This window comes from Papio anubis, chromosome 14 (assembly GCF_008728515.1).
Source record: "Papio anubis isolate 15944 chromosome 14, Panubis1.0, whole genome shotgun sequence".
Lineage (NCBI taxonomy): Eukaryota > Metazoa > Chordata > Mammalia > Primates > Cercopithecidae > Papio > Papio anubis.
In genome coordinates this window covers 22,234,015-22,248,970 of record NC_044989.1, presented here as the reverse complement: position 1 = coordinate 22,248,970, position 14,956 = coordinate 22,234,015, and the positions used below count along the sequence as shown (strand labels likewise).

General features: G+C 34.4%; 1 long non-coding RNA gene across 1 annotated transcript in view; it reads left to right on the top strand.

Moving 5' to 3' along the window:
• Positions 1–799: 799 nt before the first annotated feature.
• Positions 800–14,956, top strand: part of LOC110741033 — a 29,576-nt gene continuing 15,419 nt past the window's right edge. Inside the window, exons 1-2 of the long non-coding RNA XR_002516553.2 lie at positions 800–873; positions 6,096–6,185. This is a non-coding gene — a long non-coding RNA (uncharacterized LOC110741033). The remainder of the gene's footprint in view (positions 874–6,095; positions 6,186–14,956) is intronic.

The following is a 14,956-nucleotide window of genomic DNA, read 5'->3' as shown; positions in this document are numbered from 1 at the left end:
TTCTTCTAAGCCCTCCAAACTGTTCCAATCTCTGCCTGTTACCCAGTTTCAAAGTTGCTTCCATATTTTCAGGTATCCTTATAGCAGCACCCTACTCTCTGTGGTACTGATTTAATGTCTTAGTCCATTCTCGCACTGCTATAAGGACATACCCAAGATTGGGTAATTTATAAAAACAAGATGTTTAATTGACTCATAGTTCTGCATGGCTGGGAAGATCTCACTTACAATCATGGTGGAAGGAGAAGCAAACATGTCCTTTTCAACATGGTGGCAGGAGAAAGAAATTCAGAGCAAAAGGGGAAGAAGCTGCTTATAAAATCATCAGATCTCATGAAAACTCACTCACTGTCATGAGAACAGCATGGAGGGACCACCCCCATGATCTAATCACCTCTCATCAGGTCCCTCCTCCAACATGTGGGAATTTCAATTTGGATTACAATTCAAGATGAAATTTGGGTGGGGACATAGCCAAACCATATAAGATGGAGTCATTATGTGTGGAGTTTTACAGTTCTCAGAGGGTGAGTATACTTTCCATGTGAAAATAATAGAAATAATGTATGGCTAGAGGTCAGACAATGGCAATTTTAAAACATAGCCTGCAAATTCTTTAATACTCTACTAACATGAAAGAGATATAATTGCCCTTCTCTAAAATCTGGGTAAACTTGGACTGAGAAATGGAGTATGGCAGAAGTGATGCTATGGACTTCCACGCCCAGCTCATAATAGTCTTTGTTCACTGAAGACATCACACTTGGGTATCTAAGCTTCCACATAAGAAGAAGATAGCCATAATTTCCAGGAGAATGGAGACTACAAGAGACTATAAGATGATTGTTAGGTACCACTAAGGGACCACTTGAGGTACAGGTCACTCAACAAATATTGGTAGAATAAATTAAAGGTGACTGAAATAATGAATTAATAAATGGGGTCACTTCATACTGGATAATAGTATCTTTACCTTTGAATAGCAGTTCTGTGAGAATGAAAGGAAATTTAAATATTTAATGATAAATTCCTAAATAGCACATTTAAGACATGACAAGTTAATGAATCTTAAGTTATGTAATGGCCATTTTAGAAATTTAGGTAATTCTAAAACTATTTAAAATTTTCTTACTGAAAAGGAAAAAAGTCAATTTGCTGTGAACAGAAGAGAAGGATTTTTGAATCAAGATCATCATCATTCTATAAATATTTGTTTTATGAATGAATAACTCTTATTTAATAGGCACTATGAGCTAAGCCTTGTAAGAAGAGTATTTTCATGCATCATACACCTAAATGATAGATATTATTTAAAAATCTATCATATAAGTAAGAAAGTGAATTTAGAAAAAGTGTATTCATTTGTCCAAGAGAAAGGGTTAGGGTTTAAGATGGCTTGTAGTGAGACTTAAAAATTCTTTTATTTCCAGACTCTCAGCATTTTTCTTTCTTTCTTTTTATTTATTTATTTATTTATTTATTTATTTATTTATTTATTTTATTCTTTTGAGACGGAGTCTCGCTCGGTTGCCCAGGCTGGAGTGCTGTGGCCGGATCTCAGCTCACTGCAAGCTCCGCCTCCTGAGTTCCCGCCATTCTCCTGCCTCAGCCTCCAGAGTAGCTGAAATTATAGGTGTGTGCCACCACACCCAGCTAATTTTTTTTTTTTTTTTTTTTGTATTTTTAGTACAGATGGGGTTTTACCATGTGGGTCAGGCTGGTCTTGAACTCCTGATCTCATGATCCGCCCACCTTGGCCTCCCAAAGTGCTTGGGATTACAGACACGAGCCACCGCACCTGGTCAGCATTCTTCTTTTTAAGTATAGCAGTTATTTTAGCAATGGATAAGTTCAACTTTGAAAACTTACATCCTAAAAAGACAGCATCTTGTTTGGAATTCACTTTCCTCAGATAGTCGCACAGCTTACTCCTGCATCACCTTCAAGCCTACTGAAATATAACCTTCCCAATGGAATCTTCCTTGAACACTCCATTTTAATTGTACCACTCATTCTTGGCATTCTCATTCTCCCTTACCCTCATCTAATTTTTTTTTCCATAGCAGCAACCATCTTTTAACACACTATATAATTTACTTACTTGTATTTATTGTGTATCTCACTGCTCTGAAATGTAAAGTGTCCAAAATCAGACATTTCTCTTTTATTCACGGATGTAAAGTGGGACTAGAATAGTGCCTGGCACACAGCAACATTCATGTTGGGTACATATTTACTGAATGATGAATGAATGCATTGACTATAGTGTATGCTTTGACTGTAATGGTGAACAGAAAGACAAAAACCTCATCCACAAGGAATTTTCCCTTCAGCAGGAAAACACTGAGTAGAGGTTTTGCCATAAGTTTCAGTAGGTTAATTCAGCTCAGCCAGCTGTTTCTCCCTACTCTTAGGATTAGTAGTTATTGTTTCGTTTATCATCCCCTTTGTCTAATGTTCTTGTTTCTGAGGTCTATTTTTTTAACTCTTGTCTACTCCATAGTATCTTTTAAAATACTAGTTACATTTAAAAGGAAAATCTCTCTTTCAATGAAGACAAAGTATACAATAGGGTTACCTTTTAGAATTCTTTCTTTCACCCTCTCTGCACTGTTGTCAAGGCCTCATTTATCTTGTAACATCTAGTATAATTTAAATCTACATTTACAGAGCCAATCCTTGTTCTCGGGGCACTCATCCACCTTCAAGCACCATCAGGACTTACGGCCTATGTTTAATCTTGGGATGTTTGTCTGTCCTCCCCTCCCCATTATTACTATTACAGTAATCTCTAGTGAGTGGAAGTATTTCCAGCTTGTAGCTATCACCCTCCAACAGCAAGAAGCAGTGCACATAATATAGAAAATTAGATGTGATTGGTTTACTCCATATATATAAATGCTTATTTCCTTTTGAAACAAAATGCTAATATGAACATTTCAGAGTATATCAAGTTAGTATAAGAGAATAGCCACTTGGGAAGATAAAACTGGAGATGGAGATCAGTTAGACTAAGAGAGCATTTAACGAACTGCAAGTAATGTTTTCAGTATAAGTTATGATCTCAGTTTTTGCAAAACCTTTGAAAATAAAAAAAAAAAACTGCTAAGAGTGAAGTTGCATTAGTCAAGCAGAATGTCATATGCATTCTGATTCCTTCTCTGTCTCTTACACACACACACACACTTTCTCACACACACACAAACACAAAGGCAAACACAGCACACATACAATAACAAAATTACAGAATAATTTTTTTCTTTACTTTTTAGAATTAAAAAAAAAATCCCTTTAACTGGTTGGGAGAGTGCAGACTGTCAGATAAAGAGATAGTTAACTCAGATCCTGGAAAGTACTTTTGGCTGATGGTAATTTAACAATTAGGTATTTTATTCACACAGTTGTATCATATTTCATTATTGTATTTCTATCTAATTACTTTAGTTATTGTTTATCTTACATTATCTAATTTTGTTTTTTTGTTCACTGTGATACTATTTAATAAAAGTGCTGTTATGCACTTTTATTTCTTGTTTTTTTTAATAATATATACTGCATTTATTTAATAAACTTTCAAAATATATGCCTAAAGGTGACTTTACTCACCTTCATTGTCAGATTCACTTTAGCTTATCTTCTCCAAAACAAATAAAGTTTCCTTTATTAAATTATGAAAAAAAATAACAAACAAGCAAATAAAAATATCTGTAATCTTTGAATGTGATGTGCTCAATTTCTAAAATATTTCAAACCCAAGATAGTAAATTGAGAGAAATACTGAATCTACTAATAGATCAATAATTTAAAAACTTGAAAAAGAAAAAAGTCACAATGGCATAACACTTGGTAATATTTAACCACTATTGACAACAAATATTCATTTATAAAATGAAAATACATTACTTCTATAAAGTGACAAAGTTGATCTATGTTAAATTAGGAATCAATTTTGTACTTGTAGGTGAAAATCCTAGGTACTCCTTTTGGAAACAGATACAACAAAGTCATTTCTAGTCTTATTATTCTTATTTAATTATTTTAAAAATTTAAATTGTTAGAATAAGACATGGGAAAACTAATGAGAATAAATATTCAAAGAAGAATTCAAATAATACAATATAGTAAATTAATATAAAAGAATAAGCTAAAATGTATTGATTAGTCTAGCATAAATTTAGCATATTAGAAGGTTTAAAGATACATACCTTCAAAGCAATAATTTGCTAGGAGAAAAAATAAGAAAACTGGTATTTCATTCACATTAGTAACAAAAATGTAAAATACATAAAAGTAGCTTTAATAAGAGATGGGTGAGAACTCTATACATAAAACTGTAAAATAAAATTGCAAGTAAACCATGATCCAAATTACTTGAGCAGTCATGTTATTTAATGTAAAAATGGAGAATATCTTTGTATTTTTCCTGAATTCCTTTGTGAACTTACGAGGCTGAGAACTCTTAAGAAATGCGTGTAATTATGATGATCAGTTCCCTAGTTTTTGTTCTGGTTTCTTTAAGATTTTGTATTATTCACAAGCTAGACACCCACAGTCTTTTCTCCATGACCTGTTTGTCATTTTCCTTTCTTTATTCTTTCTATTGTTTTTCTGCATTTCTTATTGTACATTTTAATAATTTCAACAATTATTTTAATTTTACTTTTGCATATTTTTCATTTGTAAAGATGTATTCATTGCCTTCTCTTGTTTAATGCCAAAGTGCTCCTTTGTTTCTTTAAAATAGATTTCGTAGGATCTCTCTTCTTTTTGTATACAGTGTGAAAAATCTTTTCAAGTCAAGTTTAGCCCTGATTGTTCTTGAATTGTTATTCTTTTGTGCTGCAAAATGTTTTCTTGTTTCCAAATTCATTTGAAGTTTGAATTTGCACAGATATCCTTGGTTATATTCTGTTATTTTGTAATGTTTTTGTTTGTTTGCACCAGGTGATGCTGACACTAATACAGTTTAATGTTAGTAGGCTGCTGATATTTTAGAAATCCTTTATTATCTTTGCCAGATTTTCCTAAATCTTATTCTAACCAAGGTCGCAGCTCAGTTGGCAGGGAGTTCAAGCCCACTGCTAAGAATGTCACTCAGGCTACAGACATAGTATGTACTAATGACAAATTCACCGTAGGTTTATCAGGGGACAGTTGGACAATGTAGTGCGAAATGAAGATCCTAGCTAAGAAGTTGGTCATAAATAATTCATTAACTAGATATACTTCAAAATTTATGCAAGTTAAAATTCAGGAATATTTGAACGATAATACTAGCAGAGAAAATTCAGTGACAATTGTTTTGTTTAAAAAGATGAAGTCATATAAAAAGGAAAAATAAGAGAGATAGAATAAGATTAAAACATAAGGTTTAGAGGTGCCTAACAAACTGAGCAGAATGTGCAAATAATAGCAAAACATGAAATCAGTTACCAAATCTGATGAATATAAAAATAGAAATCTCAGATACGAAAAACAAATATGGCTTTGAATGCAGGAATGGTGCCAGGAGAGTACTAGCATACCAATTAAGAAAACAATGTCTTTCTGGAATGTGATAAAAATAAGATACCTAAACCCAAATCATTTTAAAGAAGAGATAAGAGATTGTGACGCTGCCTTGTGCATTATCACAGCATACTCACAATATAATTTCAAGATAATATTTTTTAAAGAAAATATCCAATAACTAGTGGGTAGTATACAAAAGCCTACCAACAAGGAATCCTAATGAGGACATGACTGTTTAATTTCATCAAAATCATTATCATTTTTGCCCTAATAAATTAGTGTACTCAGCCCAGATGGTTCCTGCAAAAATAGAAGGAAACAGTTAAAGAGAAACAAATAAGCCTACTTTTGTAGAAACCCATTAATGAACAATGTCAATTAGTAAAGTGAGCAAATACATAAGTTAATAGATATTAAACAGCTCTAAGCTACCTGTCATTCAGGTACAATTATAGGATGTACCATAGTTAGATGATATTACCTTCACCTTGTTGTAGTAAAACTTTTTAATTTATTTCTTCTCATACCATCATTACCTAAGCTTTCATAGCACCATGACTGATACTGTTTTTTGTTCTCTATAGGATTATTAATTTTTAAAAATAATCACTTGTTCTTATCTCCATGAGGACCTTCAAGGAATAACTGAGAGAAGAGAATGATCCCCTAAAATGGTAATTATGCCCATTTGTCCTTTACCTGTGACAGTATTTCATTATAATCTGTTTTATTCACTAATAAACTCAATAATAAAATGAGTATAGAAGAAAAATGCCCTTGGGTTGGGTGGTTGCATGCCATCTGGAGAATGCAATGTAGAGGACTAATGTTTTTGTGAAATTTGTACAACGTGGCTATAATGATATTCCCTTTTCTCTATGTTCTATGCATATTCAGTTATTAAAATCATTCTCAAATCATTTAATAAGTTGGTTGTTCCAAGTGGCACCAATTCAAAATCCTAGGCATCACTTGAAGTAGCGCTGAACAAGTCCTAGGAATGATACAGTGGGCTATACATAAGAGGAGGTTAGATGACCTGGCTACATGACCTAGGTTCCCTGGTGTCTGATATAGTCTGCGCCATACATGCATTCAACTGATGCTGTGGGACACCTTTTTAAAACCCAAAGCAGAATATGAGCAACGGTGCAGTTAGGGATTACAGTGTGCTACTCCTCAAAGCCTCATGGGGGAAGAAGATTTTTATCAATGTTAACATATTTTGGGGGGCACAAAGCCCCATTGCTTTCCAAATATCTCTCCTCCTTTTTGTTGATGACTTAAATTCCAACATTAAGAGCTTCACCTACTCTTTAATCTTGACAGAACATGATTTGGAATTTTAATTTTGTTTTGAATAATAGTGTTTGGCTTCCCACACAATTCCAATGGCATTCAATTTCAAACCCATTCCTGATTTTTTTTGACTTTACTCCTTTCATTTAGGTACTGTGATTTTATATTGCTTTTTCTTTTATACCTATTTATTTAGGCTACCGTATCATACCTGGGTGGATGATGTCCTCATTTTTATGTATGCTTTTCATCCTTCTTTTTCCTTACAAAATTGGTCCACTAGACAAAAACCTTAATTTTAGTAAATTATTATCAAAAAATAATACACACCCACACACTCATTTTCCAAAACTACTTAATTTAGTGGCATGAGATTAGGTCCAATCATTTTAGGAAATAGTTTCAACATTTATGAGGTTCTGTAACTGTAATTGAACTATGTAATTTTTATTTAGTTGATATATATTGCTTGTATTTTGCTTTAAAGAAGACAAGATTTGCAATGCTTTCAAGAGAGAATATATAAATAAAACACTGATTTTTAGCTTATAATTGGTTTGAAGTTTTTAGCATTTAGTTTCAAAATAACATTGGCTTTGGTAGGCTGTTTGTTTGGATTTTATACATTTTATTATATTGTTCCATCAAAGAGTTTTCAAGTTGGCATATTATGTACTTCCCAGAGTGAATGGATTTATCTTTTTTTTCCTGAAAGGGACAGGGAAGGACAATTTGAAGGATTTAAGTTCTTAATGGGTGAAAAGGAAGCACATTAAGGAGTGAAGGGGGCATAGAAAACTGAGGTTTAGAAAACTGGAGGAAAGCAAATGGAATGGGCTTCCCATTTGTGTGGAAGCCCAGGACACCTGAGAATCATCATATCTCAGTCTATTCCCTCTCTTGAAAATTCCTCTACTTCCCTTCTTGGTTTAATCCTCATTATTCTATTTTAATTTTTTTGCTTTTAATTATCATGGATACATAGTAGTTGCACTTATTTATGGGATGCATGAGATATTTTGATATAAGTTAACAATGCGTCAACTCAGGATAATTGGAATACTCATCACTTCAAGCATTTACCATTTCTTTGTGTTAGGAACATTTCAGTTCTACTCTTTCAGTTATTTTGAGATATACAATAAATTACTTTTAACCATAGTCACTCTATTGTGCTGCCACACTAGATCTTATTCCTTCTATCTAATTGTATGTTTGTACCCATTAACCATATTCTCTTTATCCACTCTCCCTACTTCCCTTCCCAATCACTGGTAGCCATCACTCTACTCTCTAACTCCACGAGTTCAATTATCCTTAAGCTCCCACATATGAATGAGAAGATGTGCTATTTGACTTTCCGTGACTGTCCTATTTCACTTAATGTAATATCCCCAAGTTGTATCCATATTGTTGTAAATGACAAAATTTCATTGTATTATGGCTTAGTAGTATTCCGTGGTGATATATTCCAAAAGATACCACATTTTCTTCATCCATTCATTTGTTGATGGTCACAAGTTGATTCCATGTCTTTGCTATTATGAATAGTGCTGCAGTAAACATGGGAGTGCAGGAATTTTTTTTGAGGTACTGAAATTTTTTTTTTTTTTTTGGATATCTACCCAGCAATGAGATTGCTGGATCATATGGTAGATTTATTTTTAGATTTTTCCACAGTGGCTGTACTAATTTACATTCCTACCAGTAGAGTATAAGGGCTCCCCTTTCTCTGCCTCCTCACCAGCATCCATTATTATCTTTTATTTTTTTTAATTTTTTTTTGAGACAGGGTCTCGTTCTGTTGCCCAGGCTGGAGTGCAGTAGTGTGATCACAACTCACTAAAGCCTTGACCTCCTGAGCTCAAACAATCCTCTCACTTCAGCCTTTAGAGCAGCTGAGACCATAAGTGTGTGCCACCATGTCTGGCTAATTAAAAGAATTTTTTCTGTAAAGACAGGGTCTCACTATGTTGTCCAGGCTGGTCTAAAACTCCTGGGCTCAAGTGATTCTCCTGCCTCGGCCTTCCAAAGTAGTAAGATGATAGGAGTGAACCACTGTGCCCAGCCTGTTGCCTGTCTTTATTCTAACAGATCTGGTTTAAATGTGACATCTTACATCAAATCTTCCTTGACTCCCCTTTCTCCAAACAGGCTCAATCTTTCACCTGCATGCATTGAATCTGATTGACTGCAGTAAAACATGGTCAGAACTTACTACCATAGAAATGATGCTGTACTTTATTTAGCTGTGCATGTTTTTACTTCTCTGACTTAAGGAGGATGGGGAAGGCACTAACACACATCGAGCACTCATTAACTGTCAGGCAACATAATGATGAACATTGCATATTGCTCTTACACAAGTCTTGTGAATTAAGTTAGGGACTTCCATTAGATTTTATACCACCCTGAATTTACTTTATAATCATTTGTAAAAATACATTAATTTGGAGATTATTTTCAGTCTATCTTCTCTGCTAAACTCTGGGAGAGCATGCACTGTGTTTTGGTTACCTTCCTATTGTCCAGCACTAGGGCTAGTACATAAAAACTAATCAATAAATATCTGTTGAATGAATGAGTTAATCAATAAAAATGTATTTTATGCCTATTTTGTAAATGGGGGAACCCAGTCTCAATAAAAGTAAATAATTCAAGGTCACTTAGTGAGTAGGCGCAACCTATGACCAGGCTGACAACTATTGATCCCTATTCCAGTCAAATTTCAACCAGACTTCCTGGCATTTAACAACACAGGCTGAGGGATAGGCAGGAAGTTCATGAAACAGAGCAGAGTGAAGTCAAATATTTGCCATCCATTTAAGTTACATCAGAAACACATTATTCCATCATTTGTGTTTTTCATTCAGCAAATACTTATTATGCATGTATATTCCTACTTTTGTTATACTGATTCTGATTCCATCGGCTACCATTAGCCTAGGAATTCAGCATGACCTTGCAATTACAACAGGCATCTCTTTAAATCCCCATGTTTAGAAACCATGGATTTCCTCTTGACATTTATTCTCCTGATTTTCCATGAAAGGTAATGTTGATTTTTCTATGTGTTTACCAAAAACTGTATTTCCAGAATTTCCTTAAATGTAGATGTGGTCCTGAGACCAGGTTGTGTAAGATATACATAAAAATGTTACATGAGACTTAAAGGTCCCCTTAGAGGGAGATGGTGGGCTGTTCTTTCTCTCTTTGTCTCTCCTGCTGTGGATGTGGTCTTGAGCTCTGGTGTCCATCTTGGATCTCAGGACAAATGCCAAAGCCTAGTGCATCACTGGAGTCAGTTTAAGTACATACTGCCAACTATGCTCATCCTGGATTACTTCTTATCTTCTTTTATTTAAGAGAAAAATCAGTGACATCTTGTGTCAGCTGTTGTTTTCTGGGACTGTTTTACTTGCAGCCAAATGTAACCCTAACTGATACCCATCCTAAGAAGAATAAAGATATTTAAACATTAGCAAGTCTACTGGCTTCAGGAGATAGCAAAAGAGAAATCTCATATGCCAATAAAATAAGTCTTTCAAATGGGCAAGTAATTTTAAGGAAAAATTAGCTACAAATATGGTCCATAAAATAAAAAGTCCAAAAAATAAAAATAATATAGTCATAAAAATATTAGCCAAAACAAATTTGAAACATGAAACATTTTCATTTCTATTTAAGATCATTGATTCCATCTTTCAGTGTAGCATAAATGATGCATTATGAAAATTACCTCATAAGTAAATATAAAAAGTTCAGAAAAAAACAAATTTAAAAACTCAAATTGAAAGTAGAGTATAGGAAATCCTATTAGAGGATTCTAAGGCAATATGGAGTAAAATATTTTTGAAAATGCAAAGGAGAACGTAACCTTTGATTTTAAAGAACAATATCATGTGATTATGAATGTTCTCCTGCATAAAATAAGCATATTGTCTTGAAGGGATCAAGGAGATTGACAGTTAAATTGTATTTATATTTTTTCACTCTTACTGCTTCCAATTCAAAAGACTATGATACCACTAAGCCTGCCCCAGAAAAAATGATCATACCATCACAATTGTCTGCAAAGCAGGCCTCAAAAGGTGCATCCCTGGGGCAGGCTGAGGCAATTGGGATGAATTCTGCCAGTGCCATCTTTTGAGGGAAACTTCCATCAGAGCTAAACCATAAATGGAGACATCATAAAGAAACTGCATCTCTTGAATTTGCTTGCCTGCACTGTCAAGATTTCAGAAGCTATGCACCTACTTACTTGTAGCTGCCTGCAGGATTCTTAGGAAGGTAAATGTGCTTCTTCCTCAATGTCATCTGACTCTTGTTCATACTTCATGTCCGTTTTAATAGTTCAAAATATACGCAACATCTAACCTTGATGGTTCTCCTTGCCAGATTGTTTTCTTATAGTGTTTTTTTTTTTTTCTGAAAATATTAGCTTAGTTGATTCAAAACACATTTATCAAGGGCCTACTATATGCCAGGTGCTACACTAGGCACCAGTTAGAATCCTTCAGGTCTGTACAGTCTCAGCAATCCTGAGAAGGAATTCAATCTTTGATCCTATCTTAAAGAACACTTTATACAATGTTCAACACTCTTCTTCTTAATTTTTTTTCGGGGGGGGGGGAATTACATTTAAGTATGAGAGCCTCTGATGCACCATTGGATAGATGAGAGAATATTTGTCCATGTCCATAACGCTTTCAGGGAATAGTCTCATGAAAAAAAAAAAAAAAAAAAAGAATCAGGAGTGTCTCAGATTATAACAAATGGTGAACTAGGGGAAGGAGAACAGTGGGTAATATTAGGAATAAGATCACCCCATCTGCTTAGGAGACTTCAGAGAAGAGTTGTTGAAGCAGAGACTAAAACTAACATAAGACCAGATCACTAGTTAGTTGGTCTAATACTGCTCTTCAGTGAATTATGTGATTCTCTAGTCGACTGAGACCAAGAACTTGTGCTTCTATTTCAACAAGAAATTTAAATGTTAAAGTAAGAAAAAGGATTAAATTTAAAGTCTTCCCAATGAGAAGGGAAAAAAGTATTTTTCCACTTTCATGAATGTAATGCTGGATGCTTATTTTCAAAATGTTAATTTGCTTTTTCATAATATACTTAGTAATTAGTGAACAAAACTATAATGTGCTGTGGGTATGATTTAAAGGCTTAAATGACAGACTCTAACTACAATAATTTCAGTTCTGATGTGTTGTTAAATAACAATATATTCTAAATGAGTAAACTTGGAGTAACTAAGCCAATGGGGACTATTGGCCACCTGATAATTAAACTTGATCTAACATGGACATCAAAACCAATTATATGTACTAAGCAGAAAGACAGGTCAACTCCTCAGAGAGATGAAATGAACTTGGACAGATGGACAGAATGCAAATCATGCAGATTTCTTAATGAAGGAGAAATGAAATGCAATTTGAAGGCTTATGAAAAATCTGGATTGCTATTCCTAGAGTACAAATCACTGAAAAAAAATTAGGTTGAAACTAGATGGATTGCCACATTTCCAACCACCATGAAACCATTCCTCCAGAGAATTTAGATTTTCAAGTCTTTTAGGCAATGAGGTTCAGGACAAAATGACTTTTGTGGTGTCTTGGTATTAGTTTGCTAGGGAGGCCATAACAAAGTGCCTCATGCTGGGGGGACTTTAGCAACAGAAATTTATTTCCTCACAGCTCTGGAGGGTAAGAGTTCAAGACCAAGGCATCACCAGATTGGTTTCTTCTGAAAGCCTCTCTCCTTGGATTGTATATTGCTGTCTTCTTCTGGTTTTCACATGGCCTTTTCTCTGTGCTTGTGCATCTCTGGTGTCTCTTCCTCTTCTTAGACGGCCACTATTCATATTGGATTAGGGCCTACCCCAACAGCTTTATTTCACCTTAATTCCTTCTGTAAAGACTCTATCTCCAAACAGTCCTATTTCAAGGTACTAGGAATTAGGTTTCATCACATGAATTTTGGGAGGACACAATTCAGTCCACAACAATATTTATTGCACAATTTAGACACAATTTAGAGAACAAAAACATCAAAATATGGAAATGAATAGAGAGAAAATCAGCTGAGTACCTTACCAGAGGGAGGTTTTGATCTGTTGGTAGAGTGACCAACCATCCCGGTTTTCCAGGAACTATCCTGGTTTTAGCACTGAAAGTCTCATATCCTGTCCTCAGATGACAATGGTTGGTCACTCAGTGTCGTGTGCTGGATACTCTACAAGTATAGTTAAATGTAGGAATGTGTTTAGTGACCCAAGGAATTATGGTGGTATGATAAACAAATCATTGTGTCCTTTAAAATTTTATTAGGAGTGTAAATTGTACTCCAGCCAGCAGGCCTCCATATGAGTATGGAGGTGAATCTGGGAAGGTCTCACATCATTGGAAAGTTAACAGATCTACAGTTTGTATAAGGGTGGCACCTTCTTAGTGGCCAGCAAGTCTCTCTCAAATGTCCCTCAATAACAGATTTTATCACTTAAATGTAACTTCTTTTCTTTCTTCTTAGGTTTTATTCAGGGAGAAGAATATTTTTTTCCCAAATTCCAGGACTTATATTTAGGGTCATCTTAAGTCCTATTTTTCCTGAGACAGTCTCATTTTACCTATTGTTTCAGAATAATTTTTAGTAAACACTCCTTAAATTCTCCAGAAGTCCCTGTTTTTAAGATAAATTATATGGTCACCCAACTTCTGTTGCTCCAAGTTCTTCTGGCTCAATACACTTCTCTGCTTTTCTCCTCCTGTAACACAGCAGCTTCTCCACTAGCCATTCACAGGCATAAAGATTCCTCCAGTCCCTGTGTGACTCTTCTCTTCACTGTCTGATCAGAGCAATGGAGACGGGACTCACTTATTTTGTTTTAGATCCCCCTACTTGACCAGATCTTCTATTTTGACAACAAAAGAGAAAGTATAATTTTTCCCTCAGCAAAGAATCAGGGCACAGGAGCTTATATATCAGGGAGAAAATCAGAGAGTTTAAAACAATGCAAATAAATCACATGTGTGTGCAACATACTTTTAGTAATCATGAAATCTCAAGGGATTTCAGGAATCATAAAGTTGAATCTTCTCCTTTTGCCAAGGAATAAACTGAGGCTTACACAGAGGAAGAGATTTGTCATAGAGTATAACCTAATTTGACCTAGTTAGAAGAAGATTCATGACCACCAATGAATTTGATATTTCCATTACCCAAGTCAGGGATTTTTACCATATGAGAAGAATATGATAACTGTTTTCTTATAATATCTTTTCGGGCTTCTTTGTGTCTTAAAATAACATATTTGTTTTTCTAAATGCAATTCTATTTGGTGCATCTTAGAAAAAGTATAAAATAGATGTAAGCCAAAGAAATTTAAAAAACTGTAAGACCACTCCTCAGAAGTGATCATGGAATTATTTCCTTCCATTATGACTCCAGTTTAATGCATGTAATCATGTGTGTGTGGAAGCAAAAATTTATGCATCTCCCTCTGTCTGTGATACACACTGAGATTGCTCCACCTTATGATATATGTTAATTATACCTTTAAATCTAAATATATATTATGAGCACATTTAGCCAACCATGATGTTACCTTTGAAGATTTAATTGATTTTTCTTTTTCTGTTGTTGCTATTATAAAAAACATTGCCAGAAAACTCTGTGTGATAGTGTTTGTAAATTATTACTTATATCTGTGCTGCTAGTTACCTGAAGTGAAAAATTACTAATCAGAAGTCTGCACATTCTTAGTCCTTTTTAAAATGCTTTGCATATGGCTGCTCAGGAAGGTTGTGCCAATTTATACACCTGCAGCACTGTGGAAGCATTTCTGTTTTCCTCCAACCCTTGACAACACTGGCAGTTCTCTTTTTATAGTTTCTGCCAGCTTGATAGAGAAAAATAGTGTATTCTCATTGTAATTTGCATTCACTTCATTATGATTATACTTGTGCAGTTTTTACATGTTCATAGGCCTTTTGTGAAGTGTCTGTTTCTATTTTTTAACCTTTTCAGTTCTTTTGATTTGTTGTTTATCTTATCATACAGCAATAGATCTTTATAATAACACAATAATGTATTAACATCATCACTACTTGATATGTGTTGTAAATACATTTAATATTTT